The 24,537-nt window shown below is 35.4% G+C and overlaps 1 protein-coding gene across 3 annotated transcripts in view; it reads right to left on the reverse strand.

Annotated features, from left to right (window-relative positions):
• Window positions 1–24,537, reverse strand: part of LOC6042318 (adhesive plaque matrix protein) — a 124,306-nt gene that overhangs the window by 55,230 nt on the left and 44,539 nt on the right. The window lies entirely within an intron of this gene.

Raw genomic sequence — 24,537 nt, forward strand, 5'->3', positions numbered from 1 at the left:
ATTATCAATAAATGTAAAAACTGCTTTTTATGAAGTTTAGCTTGAACTTTATTGAAATACTGAAATTTTTCTATTGTTCTATTAAGGAAAGCAAAAAACCCCTTTCTTGCACTTATTTTAATGATTCTAGTTATAATGAATTAGAGGTTCAGGGCGTTTTTCGTTTTGGAGGTATTTAAGCAAATTGATTTTATTAAATTTCAATAAAATTAAAACAGCCTAATCTTAAATTCTTGACTTTTTTATCAGGTCTTACAAACAAATGTTAACGTTAAGTGTATCCCTTCCACACCTTTTGTCAATGTTCATTGGAGTAAGCGGAATACACTCAAAAATTTGTTTGTAAGACCTGATAAAAAAATCTAAAATTCAGCTGACGGAAATTTTTCAAAATATCGCAAGATTATTCAAATACTCCTTTTTTCAATTAAATATGTTTTATTTTGTATCCAGAACTGCTGCTAACTTTTAAGACACTTTTCTGTTAATAATTTTGCTAAAAGAATACATTTTACGGTTTATTTTGAGTTGTTTTTAAAGTACCGTGAATTTGCCATGATATTTCAATGTTTTGTAATTGGCATGCCGCGTAATTTCGATTTTTTTGCCTTGAAAAATCACTAGCCCTAAGCATATTACACCCTAATATACATAAACGGAGAAAAAATAGTTCAAAAAATCGTGAACTGACACGATGAAAAATCTGTTTTGCATGAACGCATGTTCGCGGTTTTGGGAACAGAATTTCCTCCGTGTATATAATGCATTTTTAGACTTGCAACAGCGACGTAACGTCCTTATTGGGTTCTAAAATTAAGCTTAAATTGCTGATATTATTGTTCACAACGATAAAGTTATTTTTTACAAGGGGGCCATAGTTGTTCCATCGTTAAATGTTGTCTTGTCATTATTATTTTTTGCAATTAAATGTAAAAGAACGATCAAAAATGGGTTTAGGAGTGTTTTTTTGATTGTACATAAACATCAACAAAGGACGTAAAAAAATGTTTTCACCAGATTATATCCACTATCTTTTTCTTTGTATTATTGCAAAATTGATTTCTATAAAATTTCCACTCCTTCAACGACCCCAGATAAGTCACTATCACTAGTGCTTATACTAAAGGAGGTGACATTCGCCGTAGAAATTGCAATCTCGTTGGGAAAATTACGATCCAATCGCAGTGCGAAAACTGGTAGGACCACTTTGCGGTTCACTCCAACCCGCATCAAGGGAGGTTCCGCGCGAGGAGGACAAAATAAAGCAAATCTACTTGCATACGTCAAAATGGCCCGAGGTGTGCTGGTGCTGGTTGCTGAACCAGACACTGGACGTCCTTCAGAGCGCACGCTCACTTTTCCCGTCCGTCCCACCCCGGCAACTTGGACGTCAAGCGTCGTTCACAACGCGCGATGACAGGAGTGCGACGCCTTTGGAGCGCGTGCCCTCTTCGAATGCGGTCCCAACCAATATCATAGACAAATTGATTATTTTATGGAGATTTGTTATGATACCAAAATTTTACATGTGTCACAATTCAAGATTTTGCAGCTATTGAAAAAAAATCAACATATCTAAATAAAGTTATTTTTGTCTATTTAAAGTTTTATTGCTAAAAAAATCTGTGATCTGTGATATCTCCATGGGGTTTAAACCCTCTGCAAAAAAAACGTACATTTTCAAGATATTAAATTAGTCGCGTGCTAAAGGCCATCAGCATGCAATCGATTTCTAAAATCAACCACATTAGGGGTTCTGCACAGCTGGCTAGTTCCACACGACATAGTCAACCTCTAGGAGGCCGTCCATAAACCCAGCAATGCGAGGGGGAGGCCGCCCTGCAAGCGTCAATCACTAATGAAGTTATTTGGAAAAGGTTACCCCCTCAGAGCAAATCGGAGTGGTTATTAGAGTTTGAGTTCGTGTGCGCTCGTGAATAACTGTAATTTTCGTCCCATTTGAGGTGGAACGAGCGCGAAATGGGGTAATAATGTTCTACCTTTGGAAAATCAATATTGGCCTGTCGAGATTGCCTCAATCTGTGGTGCAAAACGGAGCAATTATGGATTTATTAGGACACAGAGTTGAAGTTTAGACTCTTTTATCATCACAAATCTGTAATTCTGAAATTTCAAGATCTGCTTGATTCTATCAACTTCACAAACTTAGAAACGACCTCATTTTTCAAAACAACGCTGAAATTCTTCAAGCCTCCAAAAGTTTAACTTTCGTCAAAAAAGCAACCTGCCTCCCCTTTGCAAACGGAAGAGACTTCAACGACCGCAAGTGACGAACCCCCGTCACTTGAGGTGTCTTCCCACAGAGCCAATAGACTCTCTTTCTCTTCCGGCATCGGCATCGCGAAGCCCTCATCGTCATCGATTTGAAAGTCAGTAGGTTAGGTGGACACGTATTTGTGTTGCCTTTCATTCTTCCATCAGTGGAACCCAAGGAATCAGTGGAACCGTTTTGTCGTATGCCGTATGAATGTGAGTGCAGTCACCGGCGAGCGAGCGTTACGTGATTGTAGGTTATGAGGTGGTGCACTTTCAATCGGCAACAGAGAAGTGATAGTCGAGCGGGATAGGGCTTGCAGTCTGGTCTAGTCTGGGCCAGCTGCCGGCGGCGATTGGTATACAGAATGTAACAAACACAGTCAGATTAGCTCATTGGCATAGTTTGAAATGAAAGTCATCATCATTGGTTTGTGTTAGTGAATGACTCTTGAAATTTGAATCACTTGTATTACTTTTTTTTCATAAAATTATTTTTATTAGGTCCTTTTCGGTACTGGGACCTGGTTAGGACCGAGTCGGCTTTTGTAAATTTGTATTACTTGTAGAAGGCATATTAGTTAATGTATATCTAACATTTTCACTTTTTGAAAAGAACACAAATAAAGCAATTTTCAAGCTCACATTAAATATTTTTTTCTAAATGTTTGTTTTCCCTAAACATATTAATTAAGAAGTTGATCAATTCTCTACGGAATCTTCCGATTTCGACCATTTTTTTTTGTATTTTTTTTATTTGGCCTAAACTTTGTGGAGGCCTTTCCTATCCCGAGCAGACGGAAATAACTAGGAAATAACATTATTTGATATTTGAAAATACTAGGCCAATAATATTTTATGTTATTTATAACAGGATTTGTTATTCGTCGTTATGATTTTTGCCTTCCTCACTGAGGTAAGGCTATAATCCTGCTCTGAAAATGAACTTTTGATTAAAAGCTCCTAGACCCACCTTCATGTGTACATATCGACTCAGAATCGAAAACTGAACAAATGTCTGTGTGTGTGTATGTGTGTGTGTATGTGTGTGTATGTATGTATGTGACCAAAATTTTCACTGAGTTTTCTCAGCACTGGCTGAACCGATTTTGACCAAACTAGTTGCATTCGACTTGGTTTAGGGTCCCATACATCGCTATTGAATTGTTTGAAGTTTCGATAAGTAGTTCAAAAGTTATGTATAAAAATGTGTTTTCATAAATATCCGGATCTCAATTATATGCATGTAAACGATGTCCGGATCCATCATCCGACCCATCGTTGGTTAGGTAATTGAAAGGCCTTTCCAATGAGTACAAAACATTGAAGATCTGGCAACCCTGCCTCGAGTTATTACCACATAAGTGATATTAATGTACTTTTTTGAAGCCGGATCTAACTTAAATGTATGTAAACTATGTCCGGATCCATCATCCGACCCATCGTTGGTTAGGCAATTGAAAGGCCTTTTCAATGAGTGCAAAACATTGCAGATCTGGCAACCCTGTCTCGAGTTATTACCACTTCAGTGAAATTTATGTACTTTTTGAAGCCGGATCTCACTTAAATGTATGTAAACTATGTCCGGATCCATCATCCGACCCATCGTTGGTTAGGCAATTGAAAGGCCTTTTCAATGAGTGCAAAACATTGCAGATCTGGCAACCCTGTCTCGAGTTATTACCACATAAGTGATATTTATGTACTTTTTTGAAGCCGGATCCCACTTAAATGTATGTAAACGATGTCCGGATCCATCATCCGACCCATCGTTGGTTAGGTTATTGAAAAGGCTTTCCAATGAGTCATAAAAATTGAAGATCTGGCAACCCTGTCTCGAGTTATTACCACATAAGTGATATTTATGTACTTTTTTGAAGCCGGATCTCAATCAAATGTATGTAAACGATGTCCGGATCCATCATCCGACCCATCGTTGGTTAGATAATTGAAAAGGCTTTCCAATGAGTCAAAAACATTGAAGATCTGGCAACCCTGTCTCGTGTTATTACCACTTCAGTGAAATTTATGTACTTTTTTGAAGCCGGATCTCACTTAAATGTATGTAAACGATGTCCGGATCCATCATCCGACCCATCGTTGGTTAGGCAATTGAAAGGGCTTTCCAATGAGTCCAAAACATTGAAGATCTGGCAACCCTGTCTCGAGTTATTACCACATAAGTTATATCTGTGTTCTTTTTTTCTGGATCTAAAAAAATGCTGAAATGTGTGTCCAAACCACTCATATTACCCATTTTTGGTAAAAAGTGAGGAAGGCATCAACCACATAGGTGGATTAAGTTAGTTTTTTGTTATTGGATTGTTATTGTAATAACAGACTAATAACATTTTTAGTTATTCTTCGAACAAATCTTTGTTATTATTTTTTGTTATTTTAACAACTAATCCGAGCATCCCAATAACAGTTGCAGTTATTCTTCCATAGCAAAAAATATTATTCCCAAGTTGTTTTTGCTTTCAATAAATATAAGACCAAAAACATATTTTGTTATGATAACATAAACTGTTATCAAACTCTTATGTAAAAATGGATTTTTCAAGAACAATCCATAACATTTTCTGTTATTTCAACAGTATTTGTTATTGAAATGGCATGAATTTTGTTATTACCGTCTGCCCGGGATGACCAAAGAAGCCATAACTGTCATACCTGTATCTATACAATTTAAGCAGCTGTTCATACGAAAATGGTACGAAAATATTCTAAAATATGTAACTTCTGAAGGAATTTTCTGATCGATGTGATGTCTTCGCTGAATTTTAGGTATTGATGAGGACTACTCAGAAAAATAGGCAAACGGATTTTTTTAAAACTATTTTTAAATAAACCTTTTTTAAACAATAATAAAATTTTCCTAAAACCATTTCATTTTAATTTTTGAATTTTTCATACGTTTTAGGGGACAACACTCCAATTTTATTAATTATAGAAAACAATCGATTTAGAAAATAGAAAATAAAAAAAGAAATTTTAGTTAAAAAGTCTACAGTTTTCTATGTGAAATATAATTTGCAATCGAAAATACTTTTCACATTTTTTGATAAATTGCACCGTTTTAATGATTTAGTCACTTAAAGTTTAATTAAAAATCTTTGTTTCAATTTGTATATTATTTTTGAAAAGTTTTATATATTTTTTTCTAAAGTTCAGAAAATTTCAAATGAAATTCTCTAAGAGACATGAAAGATTGGACCTGTGGTTGTTGAAATACAGCGAATAAAGGATAAAGAAATAAGATAATTTCTAAAGTTTCTGAAGTCCCATCCAAACATTCCCACATTTTTTAATGCCAATATCTAAGCAACTAATAGTCCAATTTTGAATGCTTTATTCGAATTAAGTTTTTTTTTTTAATTTTGGAATCAAGACTAAAATTTTAAATCGGCATAATATTTAATACTTGAAGCTTTTCGAAAAAAAGTGATTTTTTGGAAAATATTATTTTTATATATTTTAAAAATGTTGAAAAAATTGATGACGTTGCTACGCTCGATAGTGTCCTCAATTTTCTTATTTCTTTTAGTTTTATCCGCGGTATTTCAGCAATCAGATGTTAAATCTTCAATGTCTCTTAGGCAATTTTATTGGTTTTTTTTAAACTCTTTAAAAAAATATTTTCAGAAATGCGGGAATTTTTCAGTTAAAATTACAAATTTAGTGGCTGTATCTTGAAAATAGTGCAATTTATCAAAAAATCTGTAAAGTACTTTCTTATTAAATTTTGATTTTTCATTGAGCAATTCCATGTCAAATAGGGAATCGGTTGTACCCGACCCTCTCCGATTTCAATGAAACTTTGTAGGCATGTTATCCTAGGCCTATAAAAGCCATTTTTGTGTATATGGAGCCAGTTACACTCGATAATGACATTTGAGAAGGGCGTAAGTGTTTTAAACATTTTTGTATTTCGTAATTTAAATATTGCTGTATATCGAAGCCGTTGCACCGTATCAACAAGTTGTCAAAGACAAACTTGTAGGAAATTTGACGGGCTTTCCGAAAAAAATACACTGAAAAAAAAGCACTCCACTTTTATGAGATTTTTGGATTTTTAAGTTTAAATGTCAAATTTGAAGGTGAGCCCACGAAAAAACTGAAACTGTAAGCCCATACAACCAATTGAAATGTGGTCAAAGACAAACTTATGGGAAACTGCACGAGCTTTCCGGTAAAAATATTTTCGAGACTGAAAAATCAAGTCGGTCACATAGAAATTGCCAAAAACCATCAAAAAACCTATTTTTTCAACATTTTTATTGTTAAAACCGCTGTAACTTCACAAGAATTGGACTTAGGACAATGGTCAATATGGAGACTTTTATGTAAAATTTTCTGAAGAATCGATTCCCGTATTCGATTTTTGAAAATTTTGATGTTTAGAGCACCTTTAAAAAAAACAGTTTCAGTAAATGATTTTTGTATTTTTTAGGTGAATTGCTCCATCCTGCATTTTTCGTGAGTCTTTTGGTAACATCTTAGGCTATTTTCACAAAAAAATTGAACGAAAAAAAATCGTGGGCTCACCTTCAAATTTGACTTTTAAACTTAAAAATCAAAAAATCTCATAAAAGTGGAGTGCTTTTTTCTTTCAGTGTATTTTTTTCGGAATTTTCTACAAATTTGTCTTGGACGACTTTTTGATACGATGCAACGGCTTCGATATACAGCAATATTTAAATTACGAAATACAAAAATGTTTAAAACACTTACGCCCATCTCAAATGTCATTTTCGAGTGTAACTGGCTCCATATACACAAAAATGGCTTTTATAGGCCTAGGATAACATGTCTACAAAGTTTCATTGAAATCGGACAGGGTCGAGAAAAAAGTACCTCAAAAAATTCCTGTTTTGGGCTGGAAAAAAACTGCAGCAAAAATTATTTTTACTGAGATTTCTATTTTGTCATTAGAACACTTTTTTTTCAAAAAAATCATAACTCGACAGCAACATTTTTGTCCATACTTCTATAAGGCTAAAAACTTGCGTTTTTTTGCCTCTAATATATATTACAAAAAATTAAAAAAATTGAAAAAAAATGCTTTAGATATCTGGAGGAAATACTGTTAACAAAATTTGCATAAAACTAAAATTCTTAGGTACCGAAAAATCTCGGGAAATGTCAGATTTCAACTCTAGCTTCCCAGGAAATAAAAAGAAAACTCGAGAAACGTCACCCTCTACTCACAAGATTCATTGGCAAAAAATAGTGCAATAAACATCTACTTTTCTGCCCTATTACCGATGCAACACATGAAAGTGAAGGTGACTGCATCGTGTTGTGTTGTGTCAGCATTAGATTAGATAATTTGCAATCAATCACCGTGTTTCGTATTTTTTTTTCCTTCACGCGCGACACCGTCGAGACGATTCGTGTTGGGACTTGCTAAATCGCGATTGTTTATTGATGCTAATGAGAGTATGTGTGTGTGTGTGCTGTTGCACTTTAACAGTGAGTGCATCGAACGTGATGCATCATTGTATGAGGTGAAATAAATGGTTTTTCAACTTTTAGCTGATTTGTTGGACATCATTTAGCAGTCGAATTTCAACATCTTAATCATTTCCAATTTGAAAAACCAGTTTAAAAAATCGCACCTTATTCGATCCGAGCAGCTGAGCTTAAATTGTGGTTCGACTCGTTAGCCATTTAATAGCAAATTATTTACGCTTTTTCAAGGGTTTCCACTATCAAGATTTTCATGGCAACGGGCAGGTGGCTTGTTATCTGCACAAAGTGTTGCTTGTACAACCATTTAGTGGCGGGAAAAAAATCACACTGCAGCCGCCATCTTTCAAGTGCATTCATGGGATGCAGATTTCATGTTGCACCGTTTGAAGGGGTGTGTTTGAAATTTAGCTTACCTATTAATTTCTACGTCAGGTTATCAACAACTAGAAAAGTCATAATCGTGTTAAAATACAGTATCATGTTTTATTTTCAACGTCACCCCATCGGACGGTCCAAAGCGAGAATCTAGTGATTGTTCGCAGTCTCTCAACCAGTAACGAGCGCAAATATCTTTGAACCATGCGTATATTAACTGCCTTTTTCTGTACATAAATTGCTTTGGCTCATGCATCCGATTAAAGTTGAGCAGTATTTTCACGCTCTTTCCGATGGCTTGTGCATAGTAACAATGCGGTTCATGCTAGGGCTGCACGAAGGTAACACGAGTTGCAACATTATGCTGGAAGTTTTATCTGGAAAATGCAATCCGTGTAGTACAAACACAACTCGTGCTTCAATGTCATGACGCGTGCCAAAGACATGGGAGGGAAGTTGTGATCTATTTGCTAGATTAGTACATTTATAATTAAAAAACAAAGAATAAAAATAACTTTTGAGTAGTATCACAAATCTATGCCCGCCAACAACTTGTCAAAACTGCGTGATAACAGCTTAAACCAACCACAAATCTTATTAGTCTTTCCTCAACTTTAATGCCCATCGAGACCTCAGTAAATCACCAAGTCTCTGGTAATCTGAAACCACAGAACACAGACGCCACTTGGAACAATGTTAACCACAGCATAAATAACTCAGCTCAGCTGGTCTCGAAGGAGACTCCGATTTCACTGCACATCGGCTGAGCTGCCTTGAGCATTTTTTTTCTCCTTCAAATTTGTTAATCAACTGCACCACATTATTGGGTGTTCACTGAACACCCAAAGCACAGCTAAAAAAGACAAAAAAAGTTTACTTTAAACTTGGTGAATCCCAAAAAAATTCCACAAAATTTACAACAGTGCACCGAATTACGTTGGTCATTCCGGGGCCCCGATGGCCTATTGTTGGCACGTTGTTGCTTTTGGAGGTCGGTCGTAAATTTGTTGGTTTTGTTCCCAAAAATTTGAATATACCGTGCGAAACCGCCCATTATATGCCTTAATAACTACTACTCTGAGAGTGGCGTGTGGCGTTGATTGTGTGAATTTTGGACCATATTTTCCGCAACTTCACCGTCGTAAAGTTGTCGGCGTCGGGTTTGTTTGCTGCACTCACTTGTATGGGTAGGGCTGACCTTCGAATAGATGAGGAAACTTGAGGCGATTGAATGGAGTTAGGGCTCTGTTAATTGGATTTCACGCACTAATAATGGGTGTTTTTTTTAAAGGAAACCTTTCGTTAGAGCTTTTTTGATGAAGCATTCTTTCAAGTTTGAAGACTTTTGATAAACTGCGTTGAGGTCTTAATTGGTCACAAATTTGAGTTACACCCTTTTAAAATGTCAATCTGATTGTCGATTGATTTTAAGTATTGTTTGTTATTTTACAGGAAATATTTGATTTTGAAATCTCACAGTCTATTTTCAAGATTTCTAATCTAATCTAATCTAATCTAATCTAATCTAATCTAATCTAATCTAATCTAATCTAATCTAATCTAATCTAATCTAATCTAATCTAACACAAACGCAGCCAGTCCGATGAAAGCATGCTGGAAAGTCTTGTGATTAGATAACGCCCCAAGCACTTTTCTTGTCAATATTAATAATTGCAATACATCCGAGATCACCCGAAAATGTAATACAAAAATTAAAGCGGCCAGCCCTACTGCGATATGTTTACCGCAGAGAGGATTCTGTGAACGGATCACACTCCACAGAATCTACAGGGGAGGAAGGATGCGTGGACATACCGTACCAAACGCTTCGGATCAGTTAGGTGTGGTGTGTTAGTGTAAATTTGGCAGATAATTATATTTTTAGGGGGAAGTGGAATTGGGCAAAATGAGATTAAGGAATGGGAAAGTGAGGAAGGGGTAGGAGGGCTATTGAATTTATAGTATAATAATATAAGGGAATATAATCATTTAGCAAATAATGATGGAAAGCTCTCACCAAGAATCAGCAAATCCTAAAATATTCGAAAGACACAGCCAGATTGTGTCTCAACTTACAGCTCCTAAGTTCTTAGGAGCCGCCAATCCGGCCGCATCAAATCAGCCAAGATTTCCTCGTCATCTGCGCGATTGAGGCTCTATCCCAGGTCAGCGACGTCTTCCCGGATATGCAGGAACCATCTCCACCTTGTCCACTGCCACTCACAAGTTCGTCTAGAACTAGCCGATAAGCATTTGACGGAAATCCTCAAAAGACGAAAAAAAAAAAACGCGGAGCGAAAAATCAAACAAACCGGACGCGACCATAGCTTACTGCGATCCTCTCACAGTCTATTTTCAAGATTTGAATGAAAACTAGCTGAGACACATTCGATTTACTTAAGGATGTATCAACGTCCGGGATATTCTGTACTTCAAATTTAGCATGGAAGTTCCTTGGCCAAAATAATTAGATGTGGTTTTTGCGAAAATCGTTTCAATGCGGTTTTAATTATTTTGGTCAAGAAACTTCACAAATCGGAGCATTTTTGATCTGGATCCTGCTGGATTGACGTGGAATAGCTAAAATTTAAAATTTTTACCAAAATAAAGTACTAAAAAATTTGCATTATGGGTATCAAATGACTTGACACACCATGTCACAAAAGGTATGAAAAAAACTGTTGTCGCGATCTTCGATTCTGTCTCTCCGCTTTCTGTCCCAGGTTAGTTTAATATTTCTCGCCGATAATTGCCTGTATAAGTTACATCCACGAGCCGAAGAGTGGGTGCTATCTTTCCTCGCTTCGCAAATTCTCTAATGCCCCGATCATGCTGATCAATACTGGCGCCGGCTACGACCAGAGGGTAGGGCCATTGGGAAGTGGATGGGAATGTTAGTCCGATACTTGAGTGAACGCCTAATCGACTGCATCTTCGACAAAGTATCACATGAGTTTTTATGGGGTTTATAGCCGGGTATGAGGTCAGGATTCACGAGTGGCAGTGATTTTTATCGGTTGAAAATTTAAAATCTTAGACAGCGGGCTGAAAGATAGCTATCTAAACATTCAAATATATTATTAATTCGACCGCGATTCTGTGGAAATTCTTCGTCGGCGTGCCTTCCGATCAACGGTGATGTAGGAAGGGCTTCATCCGTTAAAATGACTTGATATCTTGCAATATATTCGTCGGCGTGCCTTCCGATCATCGATGATATAAGATTTAATCAAGCAGTACGACTTGCCTGTCGCAAAAAACTCGGATCATTTCTAACGAATGCGCGAAAAAAGGACAATGAAAAAAGAAAGAATGAAAATAAATGCACACACTCCACTCACGGTGTATTTTTTCGAGATCATTAAGATAAAAAAAAATCGGCAGGTCTGATATTTGGCACCATGAAAGAAGGGCTCTTTCGCGACATTTTGCGGGGTCTGGCGAAATATTTCGTCCGGGGGTCTAAAGCAACTTTTTTTGAATTTTTTTTTCGTTTTAATAGATTTTTCTTCATAAAAGTCGATGGAAATCGATGGGTTCATGTTCATATCTATCAAAATTCTTATGAATGTGCCTCAAGAGACTCTAAATTACATATTTGACCTCAAATCAAAAGTTTCCAACCCAAATTTACCAGATTTCTAGCTTTCTTTGAAATAACCCCAACATCCAAGCTGGAAACCTCAAAACGACCAAATAAAAATCTTTTGTTTGTAAAATTTGTCATGAAAATACAGCAACATATTGCCCGGATACAAATTCAAGCTTATTCCATTGCTAAACTTAGAGTATTTCATTTAATAGCTATTTTTACCCAAAAGGTTCCCAACATTATTTTTTCAATCCTCTGCCATACAACACTATTATATTTTAAAACATTTTCGAATCAATCACATTGTGGAGAACAGTTTTCTGAACGATTTCCATAAAAAAATATCAATTTTGGTTCAATGTAAGCAGAGATATTTCGGGAAAGAGCCCTTCTTTCATGGTGCCAAATTTCAGACTTGCCAAATTTTTTATCTTAAGTTTGTTCTAGGAAACACACCGTGCACTACTTCTTTTAATTATTATCACTCACCGCGTGACCACGAATAGCGAGACAAAAGAAATAAAATTTTACACGAAAAAACAGAAATATAATTAAAAAAATGAGAAATAAAAAAAGATTAAATTAGATTAGAAAAAAAAGAAATTTAGTTAATTTTTTAAGGAATATTGAGAAATAAAAAAAATAAGAAGAAACGAGACGAAAAAAGGCGAAAAAGATTTAAAAATTTATAGAAATAAAAAAAGGAAATTTACCGTTTTTTCATTGAATAGAAAAAAAATTAAAAAAAGTTTACATTGTAAAATACCACAAAATTGGACAAATTACAGTATTTTTGAAAATATTAAAATTGGCATTTGCTGTTTCATTTTTATCGTTTAATTTGACCACTCTTGTCTCAACACTACCGTTTGAGTATGTTTGGTTTTGGCATAATTTGAGTGGTTCTGGATGATGGTGAGCAATTCTCTACGAAATCGGTCTTTTTTCTTCAATTTTAATTTTTGTATTTTTTAATCCGGCTGAAACTTTTTTGGTGCCTTCGGTATGCCCAAAGAAGCCATTTTGCATCATTAGTTTGTCCATATAATTTTCCATACAAATTCGGCAGCTGTCCATACAAAAATGATGTATGAAAATTCAAAATCTGTATCTTTTGAAGGAATTTTTTGATCGATTTGGTGTCTTCGGCAAAGTTGTAGGTATGGATACGGACTACACTGGAAAAAATAATACACGGTAAAAAAAAATTTGGTGATTTTTTTATTTAACTTTTTATCACTAAAACATGATTTACAAAAAAACACTATTTTTAATTTTTTTTATTTTTTGATATGTTTTAGAAGACATAAAATGCCAACTTTTCAGAAATTTCCAGGTTGTGCAAAAAATCACTGACCGAGTTATGAATTTTTAATCAATACTGATTTTTCAAAAATCGAAATTTTGGTCGTAAAATTTTCAACTTCATTTTTCGATGTAAAATCAAATTTGCAATCAAAAGTACTTTACTAAAATTTTGATAAAGTGCACCGTTTTCAAGTTATAGCCATATTTAAGTGACTTTTTTGAAAATAGTCGCAGTTTTCATTTTTAAATTAGTGCACATGTTTGCCCAGTTTTGAAAAATATTTTTGAAAAGCTGAGAAAATTCTCTATATTTTGCTTATTCGGACTATGTTGATACGACCTTTAGTTGCTGAGATATTGCAATGCAAAGGTTTAAAAACAGGAAAATTGATGTTTTCTAAGTTTCACCCAAACAACCCACCATTTTCTATCGTCAATATCTCAGCAACTAATGGTCCGATTTTCAATGTTAATATATGAAACAATTGTGAAATTTTTCGATCTTTTCGAAAATAATATTTTCAAAATTTTTAAACCAAGACTAACATTTGTAAAGGGCGTAATATTGAATGTTTGGCCTTTGTGAAATGTTAGTCTTGATTTGAAAATTCCAAAAATATTTTTTTCGAAGAGATCGGAAAATTTCACAAATGTTTCATATATTAACATTGAAAATCGGACCATTAGTTGCTGAGATATTGACGATAGAAAATGGTGGGTTGTTTGGGTGAAACTTAGAAAACATCAATTTTCCTGTTTTTAAACCTTTGCATTGCAATATCTCAGCAACTAAAGGTCGTATCAACAAAGTCCAAATAAGCAAAATATAGAGAATTTTCTCAGCTTTTCAAAAATATTTTTTCAAAACTGGGCAAACATGTGCACTAATTTAAAAATGAAAACTGCGACTATTTTCAAAAAGTCACTTAAATATGGCTATAACTTGAAAACGGTGCACTTTATCAAAATTTCAGTAAAGTACTTTTTGATTGCAAATTTGATTTTACATCGAAAAATGAAGTTGAAAAATTTTTACGACCAAAATTTCGATTTTTTGAAAAAATCAGTATTGATTAAAAAATGCATAACTCGGTCAGTGATTTTTTGCACAACCTGGAAATTTCAGAAAAGTTGGCATTTTATGCCTTCTAAAACATATCAAAAAATAAAAAAAATTAAAAATAGTGTTTTTTTTGTAAATCAAGTTTTAGTGATAAAAAGTTAAATAAAAAAATCACCAAATTTTTTTTACCGTGTATTATTTTTTTCCAGTGTAGTCCGTATCCATACCTACAACTTTGCCGAAGACACCAAATCGATCAAAAAATTCCTTCAAAAGATACAGATTTTTGAATTTTCATACATCATTTTTGTATGGACAGCTGCCGAATTTGTATGGAAAATTATATGGACAAACTAATGATGCAAAATGGCTTCTTTGGGCATACCGAAGGCACCAAAAAAGTTTCAGTCGGATTAAAAAATACAAAAAAAATCGAATGACCGAAATCCTAGAGAACTGCTCTGGTGTGTTTATTTATTTATTTTTATATGATTTGATTATTAAACAGACAATGTTGATTCTCTCCAATTCTCAATCGACTTTGACTAATCCAAATAGACCAAATGTCAACGAATCAACGTGTTAGTCATAAACTCGTAATCATAAAGTTCTTTCACAAGCTAATCGGCCATAAATAACCCATTAGCGTGATCTGCATAAACGCAGTCATCATCAGTTTCCCACACACACCGGGCATAAAACTGGATTTGGCCTTTTTCCACCAAGCTTAAAGTTCAAGGTCCCAAGCTAGGCCCCAAGATGCTACCTGATCCGCAAGCACACATTCACAACCCATGTTTATTTATTTACATTTCCTAACCTAGCAAACATCCGTCGGCTGAACTTTGCGTGCTGCTGAGCCTTGCGTTGAACCTTTCGACTTTGTGGATCATCTTTGAAGCCTGAATCGGTCTATCTTTAGGTTGGCTCGCGCGAACAAAATGTCAATGTAAACACACGGGATGGTCGAGCTTTGACTACTAGCGCCACAAGCCTTTTGAGTGGATCTGTTACGAACTAAACACCTGTCAAACCAAGAGGTGCCTATCTCGCTATTTGTAACAGTGAGATAAATTTCTCGCGAATCCTCCAGAAGCAAAGTCACCGACCGTGACATCTGGAACCGCATAACATATCTTCCACTTCCTGGAGTGCTCCGAATTAAGTAATCGCGGATCGTTCAACTGGACAATTAAACGTTCAACGCGAAGAACCTTGGCGCACGAGTCTCACATTTTGAAGCTGGGGTTTTTTTCTTCTCTTTTTCTGCTCCGTTTGTTTTCGTCCAGCAAAATGCTGGTACAAAACGGTCCGAAATAGAGACGTTGTACACACAATGCAATGGTGAACGGTCCGCTTAATCCACTCACATGCTGTAATTAAGTCAGCAGCGCTGGACTTCCTCCAAAGTGAATTGAAGACACGGTTTGAGAATGGGGGTGGCGCATTGGGGGTTTTGCAGAGTCGAAGGTAGAGTTGAATGGTTCATGGGTTTCGTTCGAGGAATCGACATCGGAGGAAGGTGATGGACGGTTGAAGCGATTTCAAGTACCATTCGAACAAGTTTCATGAGAATTGTTATGCTAAAATAACACACGATATTCGGATTGAGAATCCTATCGATTTTTTTTATCTTTCAGGGGTTTCCAAGCTAAGCAGTTTCTTGTCAGTCTGTATGAAATTACTTGAATTACTTGACCAAGTTTGAAAAAAAAACTTACAAAAACCAAATTACTTAGAAATACCGTAAAACGGAGCGACTTTGATCGCCAGGGTGATTTTGATAGGTTTGCGATTTTTCCGCAAAATAAAGAGTACAATTAAAATACGCACGCAATGGTTTAGAAACATACTGACCGTGATAGAGAAGTGTTACCTCTAGAAGAACTCATAAAATTTTGAAAATTAGTTAACTATCAGTAAGAAAATGTTGATGAAAGTCATTATTTTAAACTTCTCAAAGTGTCACGATTTTCTCAATGAACATGATTTGAATCGAAGAACGGAATGCATTTTCGGATTCTTTGGACAATTTTCCACTAAAAGAAGGTTAAATAATTTTGTAAATAATAAAACATATGTATTTTTGAAACATAATTTAAAAAATCTCCAAATTTATAGGCAATTTCAGTTTAACAAAGTTCATGTAAAATGTGAAAACTTGGGATTCGTGCTTCGAATTCAGTATAAAATGCAACATAAATCGATAATTTTATAAACAAAACTAGTTTTAACAACTTTTAGGCCAAATTCCTACTTTTTAACAATTTTACCTAAAAATTATATGTATTTTGTTAAAAATCTTGTAAACTTAGCTAACTAAATATAAACATTGATTTTTTTTTAAACTATATCAGCAACTTTAGTGATGATACATTTAACATAAAAATAAAGTTTGAACATCTTAAATATGATTTTAACAAGAAAAACTAGGACTATCAAAGTCACCCCGGAATTTAAACTGAGAATTTCAACGCAACTATTTTTCTAAACACTATTGAAAAAACTTTTTTTTTTCAAAATATTACATGGACTTTGTGTGGCCTACCCCAGTACATGTTTTAAAAATAATAATCTTGAGAAAAACCTTACCTGTTGGAAAATATTCCAAAATCGAATTGAAATCCTATCAAGGTCACCCCGGTTTACGCTATTAGGAATTTCAAAGAAAGACTTCAAAAAATGCATAATATTTTTAAAAAACTTTCAACAAATTAACTATGTGTTTTTCTGAACTTGCTCTTTCTAGAAATTTAAGTTTAAGAAAAGGTTTTACATTTGAGCATTTTAATTGTACCAGTAAGAATCGGTAAGCACTTAAAAGCTTCATGTTCGGAAAGGGATAAACATTTCGAAAATGTACTTTAACAATATAGTTTTTTGAGCTAGTAAATGAGTAAACTATTGCTAATAATAAAACAAATCAAAATAAATTAACATATTTTTGAAAACATTATTGATGATAAATTAACCAATCACTTTGAGTCATTTGCGATGATTTCATCTGGAGTTTTTTTTGAAATGGTTCTATAAACCAAATTTCCCGTTTTTGCTTTTTGGGTGTTTTTGAAACCGCCTTAAGTCAGGGGTATTAAAAAACACCCAAAAAGCAAAAACTGAAAATTTGGTTTATTGGACATTTTCAAAAAAAAAAACTCCAGATATGTATACATCAATGAAGCAGGTACAAAATTTATATTCCAAGTCCAGCTTTTAACATTTTAATGGAAAGTTATAACAAAATGCTTTATACTTTATTATTGCTTATACAAAAAAATGACAAAATTCCAATGATCTTTGAAAATATTTTTTTCCAAATTGTTGGTCTATCTCCGATCTGTGATCCCAATATTCAAAATTTGCAAAAAGTTCGAAAGTGCCAAGTTGACTGATTTTGACTGAATACAAAAAAAAAAATAGAAAGTTTTTCAATGCAAATTTCAATTTTTATTTTTAATTTTAAAATAAGTTATAATATTTTGCCCCCTTATTTTGTGAGAATTTTTTGATGTTGGGTTCTTTTTTTTATGTTCAATATTTGGTATTTTCAGACCTCACTTCTCACTTAACACACATCGCATACATTTAACTTATTTTTGTTATGTAATTTAAGGTCGCTCTCTTTTGGTTCATTGCGCGCAACAACAAAAAACTTGTAAAGATTGTGTGACAGTATTAGCAGTGATCATAGTTTAATTTAATTTTAATTGAATTGAAGTTTGTTTTGATTTAATAATAAAAAACTAACTTAATCCACCTATGTGGTTGTTGCCTTCCTCACTTTTTACCAACATTTGGTGATATCAAAGAGTGATATGATGGGTTTGGATACAAATTCTATCTATCTTCTATATATATACAAAATTTCGACCGTTTTGTTCGAACGCGAATCAATTCAACACGGAACGTCCGATCGAGTTGATCTTTGTTGCGTTGGGTTCGTATGGTAAGTTCACTCTGGAACCGATTCCGGAAAATTTGCAGATTGTATGGGAAAGGTTAAAATCAAGTTTAGATCACAGGAGGCTGAATAAGCAAAAAAGTCAAAAACGTCAACAAACGAAAAAAGGCAGAACGAAGTTTGTCAGGTAAGGCTTGTTTCTCAATAAAGAAATACACAAATGTCACTTAAGCGGTCATAACTTGAGACTGAGCGTTGTCAGATCTTCAATGTTTTGGACTCATTGGAAAGGTCTTTTGATGACCTATCCAACGATGGGTTGGATAATGGAGCCGGACATAGTTTACATACATTTAAGTGAGATCCGGCATCAAAAAAGTACATAAATATCACTTAAGTGGTCATAACTTGAGACAGGGTTGCCAGATCTTCAATGTTTTGGACTCATTGGAAAGGTTTTTGATTACCTATCCAACGATGGGTTGAATGATGGATCCGGACATAGTTTACATACATTTAAGTGAGATCCGGCATCAAAAATGTACATAAATATCACTTAAGAGGTCATAGACAGGGTTGCCAGAACTTCGTTGGAAAGGTCTTTTGATAACCTATCCAACGATGGGTCGGGTGATGGGTTTGGACATAGTTTACATGCATTTATGTGAGATCCGATTCGCAACTCTGACACTTTTTTATACGTAACTTTTGAACTACTTATCGGATCTTCAAACAATTCAATAGTGCAGTATGGGGCACCAAACCGGATCGAATGCAACTTATTTGACTCAAATCGGATCAGCCAGTGCCGAGAAAACTTGGCAAGAATTTTTAGCACCAAGGGGAATACGCACACACACATACACACACACACACACAGACATTTGTTCAGTTTTCGATTCTGAGTCGATAGGTATGCATGAATATAGGTCTACGAGCTGTTTTTCAAAAGTTAATTTTTCGACCAGGATTATAGCCTTACCTCAGTGAGGAAGGCAAAAACAATTGAAACACTACTTGACATTTCATATTGAGTTTTCTTCTCCCTCCCTTGACCCTTTATTTTTTATGTAGTTCTATAATTTGATTAATTTTATTGCCCCTAATTATTTTGTATTGACAATTAGTAGCACGTCGTTAAAGAGGACATTTTTACATATGTAGAGATTTAAACATACTGTTTGAATACACTTATTTTGTTTTGAGAACCTTTTTTTTGTCTTATGCACTGAATAAATATTTGTAATGTTCTAATATATGTTTTCAAGTACTAGAAATTGATTCGAGAACGTTTCTAAACATTTCCCATCTAAAAAGTTTAGGTCATTGCTTAGAATTTTGAAAAAAGCCTTTCGATTTAATTAATTTAAATATTTTACCAAAATAAGAGCACGTTGATGAGGTCAAAATTTATTTTAAAATATGTGCTCAGTGTAGAAATTAACAAAATAAAACTATTTGCGCAACAAACTGATGCCAGTGTGCTATCTTGTACTGAGATTGCCGGGATTCCTATCTAGAACAAGAAAGCACACGGGCATCGATACACTGAAAACAAGTTTGGATGTGAAAATGTGGTTATTGAGATATCCCAGTATGAAAATTTAGTTTTTTTTAAGAAGGTGGCAAAAGTTTTCGTGGGGAGGAGCGCTACGCGAGCTGGCTCACGTTTGCTCGTGCTCATGTTTGCTCATATATTTTATGAGCGAAAATGCTCATCGCTCGCGCTCGCGCTCGTGTTTTGCTCATTGAGCAAAATTAGCGGTATTATTTTACCTGATACGGGTATACGAAAATAACTTTTTTCGAGGTTTTTTTTAGGTTGCGATAAGCAACCCTGTGTACGATTGAGGCAGGGTTGCGAATGAGTGAGCGAGCCCGAAGCTGTACTTGACAGGTAGCTCGTGCTCGCTCCTGCTTATCGCATGCGCTCGCGCTCAATGAGCGCTCATCTGCAAAGTAGGTAGAATTTGTTTGGTATGGTTGATAAACCTCTCGGGGCTTGTATTCATTTGATGTTGTCAGCTTAGCACATTTTTTTCTGGGTTTGAGAATCAAAAAGACTGCTTGTAGTTTTCAAATTAATACTAAACTTTCAGTGAATGGCATTTACAGGTCTAAGCTAAGCTGTAAAAGGAAGGCAATCAATATTTAAAACAACGTTTTATGATTTAAAAATTGTTGTGTTGCTTGAAAATCATAATTTGAAGCCTAAACTCCGACTCCAATTCAAGCTTCAATAAAAAATTAAACAAAAAATATTTTCATCCATTAGCACTAGTAACATTAGTCTATTCCTGTCTTTTTTTACAAGATACAACCTCAAAAAAACCTCGAAAAAAAGTTTTTCGTATACCCGTATCAGGTAAAATTATACCGCTAATTTGGTCAACGAGCAAAACACGAGTGTGAGCGCGAGCGCGAGCGATGAGCATTTTCGCTCATAAAATGAATGAGCAAACATGAGCACGAGCAAACGTGAGCCAGCTCGCGTAGCGCTCCTCCTCACGAATGAGCGAAAAATGCTCGCTCATGAGCGCATGAGTGCTCAAAATGTCAACACTGGATTGATGTGAAATGACCAATGTATCTCCAAGAATTTATGATGTTATCAAAAAAAAAATTATTTAAATGAATCCAAATCAAATGCCGGTCTTGATTTTTTTTAAACTGACCAGTGCTTAAAATATCAACACCTGAAACAATTTAGTCAAATCGACCTTTTGCCACCTTTCGATCGTATTTGCATTTCTGCTCTAGTTAGATTGTTCAAGCCACCAGCACCAACAACCGGTACGCCCCAAGTTGTTCCAGTTCTCGAAAGTAGTTTCCAAGCCTCAACAGCGCAAACGGCGGCGGTGTGGTTCAACACCTCAAGGATAAATCGGCGTAAATACAGAGCACGTTTGATACGCGGACAGATCTCGACAGAATGATATACCGTGGTGGAGACAAAACGGGGCAAAAAAGGTGGATAAATGACATTCACGTACGGACTCGTGGACTACATTCACTTTTGGTTCAAGCCACGAACGGCCATGCCTTCATGGGGCTGAAATAGAACCGACTAGCGTGAGCTGAGTTGTTTCCTGTGTTGAAATGTTTGTTTTAAGGCGGGTTGAAACGAATAAATTCTAATCTTAATTGCGGTGCGGAGTTGTGAAAATCATGTTTCCGTCAAGTTAAACGAGGTCTAGCGTAGGGTCAGCGAAATCCCTTTAACAGAGAATTAAGAACAATTCTTCAAACCATGACTAAATCCAGCATAATGATCCAGCCCAGCTGAACGATTCGTGCTGCATAATTCATACTGGGTTTTGCGAAGGACAACTAACATGTAAAGTGGACTGATTTTTAAAACAACAATCGTGCACAAGTCACACAAGAAACTTGCCAACGGTTTGGAGTGGGTGATTGTCTCAAGATTTACTGTGTGCGGAACGACGTGACGAATACAAGGTGAGGTACAATCAAGAGAATGGAATCGTTCTAGTTTGGTTTTTGCTTTGTGATTGTGGTACGCAAGATATCTACGTCAAACTTGTTAGGGTTATTTAAGATTGTTGACTTTTACTTCGAGCCTCGACTGTTGAACTTTAGATCTGGGGCGTTCCATTCCTCAAACAAGATTGAATCTAGAATGTTTAGTTTTTAACAAATAATACAGACAAAAATCTAACTCCATCACCAAAATTACACAACAACTCCCTCTCTCTCTCTGCGAGTTACCCAAAAACCCGCCGTTAATCGCTCACTCACGAATTTGGAACACGACATTATTAGCACATAGTTCACCGAGTTCATCACGGAGAAGCTGCGCAGATCAGGTCGTAAATCTCGTCAACGAGTTCAAAACCTTTTCGCAACTTTCGAACCGCATCTTCGAGATGCGCCTGTATCGATTGGATGTCATGTTTCACTTTATACACATATTTCATCTTCACCGTTTGAGACGGTCGGCACCGCGCTGCGCCGCTCAGCAACTCAAGATCGAATCGAAGAAATCACTTAAGACCTCACACATCTCATCTGATCAGTGGATCGTTTCAACCTAAAAGAGACAGTGCTGCTTCGAGTTCTGCATTTTGCGCAGAAAAAAAACGCTTAGAAGGTGAACAAGACTCTCGAAGAGCTAACTTGATGTTCAGCCAAGTTAAACACGTTACGAAAGGTAGTCTCGATCGTGGAGTGCTGGAAAGGGTGGTCCTCGATGATTGAGATTTGCTGTCTTTCAAGTTGGCGGATCCACTTTAACCTCACGTCACCCTGGGTAGGATTGCCGCCCGAGCTGGCAGGTCTGGCGGAGGGTCAATGGCTTTGTTTGTTTAGCCATTTTTGTGACCCTCTGAGGTGGTTGCCGTTTTGATTTTCATTTGAAAAGTAAGGGATTGGCTGATGATTGATTGTTTTAAATGAGCAATTCCAGCTCAAATCAGGAATTTTTCTGGTACTTTTGTACCCGACCCTCTCCGATTTCAATGAAACTTTGTAGACATGTTATCCTAGTCCTATATAAGCCATTTTTGTGTATATGGAGCCAATAGTAATCGAAAATAATATTTGAGGAGGGCGTAAGGTATTTAAATATTTTTGTATTTTGTAATTTAAAAATTACTGTATCTCGAAGCCGTTGCGTCGTATCAAAAAGTGGTCAAAGACAAACTAGTAGGAAATTGGACGGGCTTTCTGATAAAAATACACTGAAACAAAAACACACGTCACATCAATAAGATTTTTTGATTTTTAAAACTAAAATTTAAAGGTGATGTCACGATTTTTTTTCGTTCAAAACTTTTGAGGAAATAGCCTAAAATGTTACAAAAAGACTCACGAAAAATTCAGGATGGTATGTCTCTCCTAAAAAAATACAAAAATCATATGCTAAATCTGTTTTTTGAAAAGTGGTCTAAACGTCAAAATTTTTAAAAACCAGTAGTGGGGATCGCTTCTCCAGACAATTTTACATAAAAGTCTCCATATTGACCATTGTCATATGTCCAATCCTTGGGAAGATACAGCGGTTTTAAAAATGAAAATGCTGTAAAAACGGATTTTTTGGTGGTTTTTGGCAATTTCTATGTGACAGACTTGGTTTTTCAGTCTCGTAAATATTTTTACCGGAAAGCTCGTCCAATTTCCCATAAGTTTGCCTTTGACAGCTTTTTGATTTATATCGTTTTTATATTTACGTTAGCAAATTTACTGTCCTGGTTTCTACCACACTGAAAAATATATTCTATTTTCAGTTATTAGCAATGCAATTAAGCTTATATCTGTAAGCCCTTACATCCAATTGAAATGCTGTCAAAGGCAAATTTGACGAGCTTTCCAGTAAAAATATTTACGAGACTGAAAACCAAGTCTGTCATATAGAAATTGCCAAAAACCATCAAAAAACCCTTTTTTCAACATTTTCATTTTTAAAACCACTGTATATTCCCAAGGTTTGGATATATGACAATGGTCAATATGGGACTTTTATGTAAAATTGTCTGGAGAATCGATTCCCACTACTGGTTTTTAAAAATTTTGACGTTTAGACCACTTTTCAAAAAAACAGTTTTAGTAAATGATTTTTTTGTATTTTTTTTAGGAGAGACATACCATCCTGCATTTTTCGTGAGTCTTTTTGTAACATTTTAGGATATTTCCTCAAAAATTTTGAAGGAAAAAAAATCGTGACATCACCTTTAAATTTTAGTTTTAAAAATCAAAAAATCTCATTGATGTGGTGTTAAGCCCTTCTTGTAGTTTCGTAACTCATCAGTTATCCGTCGCTAATTTTATAATTATTCAAAAGTTGAAATCGTCTATGATCCATTCGAATTAAACACTTTACGTAGAGTTTGATATTTTATCTTTCCACAGCCGGCTGTCTAAGATAATCCATCTAAACGTAAATAAATCACAAATAAACGGGAATAGTCTCAACAGCAGCATCCGATTGCTTGCCTTGGTAATAATACATCAACCTATTAAACAAAACTTATCAATTATTTGGGTCACATCATCATCTTCTATGATGAATCCTGACCATTACCCTTCCCTACTAACAAAATCCCAAGTAGAAGTAGTTTTCCGGCACACGCGGGGTTGTGGATATCGTATAGAACCCACCCTTGGTAGCAGCCTGTGCTAACTAACATTCCCGTCCCATCCCCTCGAGATCTACAAACTGACATGGCGGGCGCCGTTGGTGGCCAATGACCATTACCTATCTACAGCAGCTCTAGTTTTGATGATCTTGATGTTTTATCTTTTCAACGCATTCATGCATGCTGTTGATTAGGGAAACATCACTAGATCGTTGAAGCGTATGATCGCTTGTGCTGATAGGATATTACGGTCCTGTTCAGCAACGGAGAAGGACAACCATGGGTGGTCTCTCATGCTCATGCTCATGCTCTCATGCTCAAAAAATCTCATTGATGTGGCGTGTGTTTTTATTTCAGTATATTTTTTCAGAAAGCCCGTCCAATTTCCTACAAGTTTGTCTTGGACCACTTTTTGATACGACGCAACGGCTTCGAGATACAGTAATTTTTAAAT

The sequence above is a fragment of the Culex quinquefasciatus genome, chromosome 3 (assembly GCF_015732765.1).
Source record: "Culex quinquefasciatus strain JHB chromosome 3, VPISU_Cqui_1.0_pri_paternal, whole genome shotgun sequence".
NCBI classification, from domain to species: Eukaryota; Metazoa; Arthropoda; class Insecta; order Diptera; family Culicidae; genus Culex; species Culex quinquefasciatus.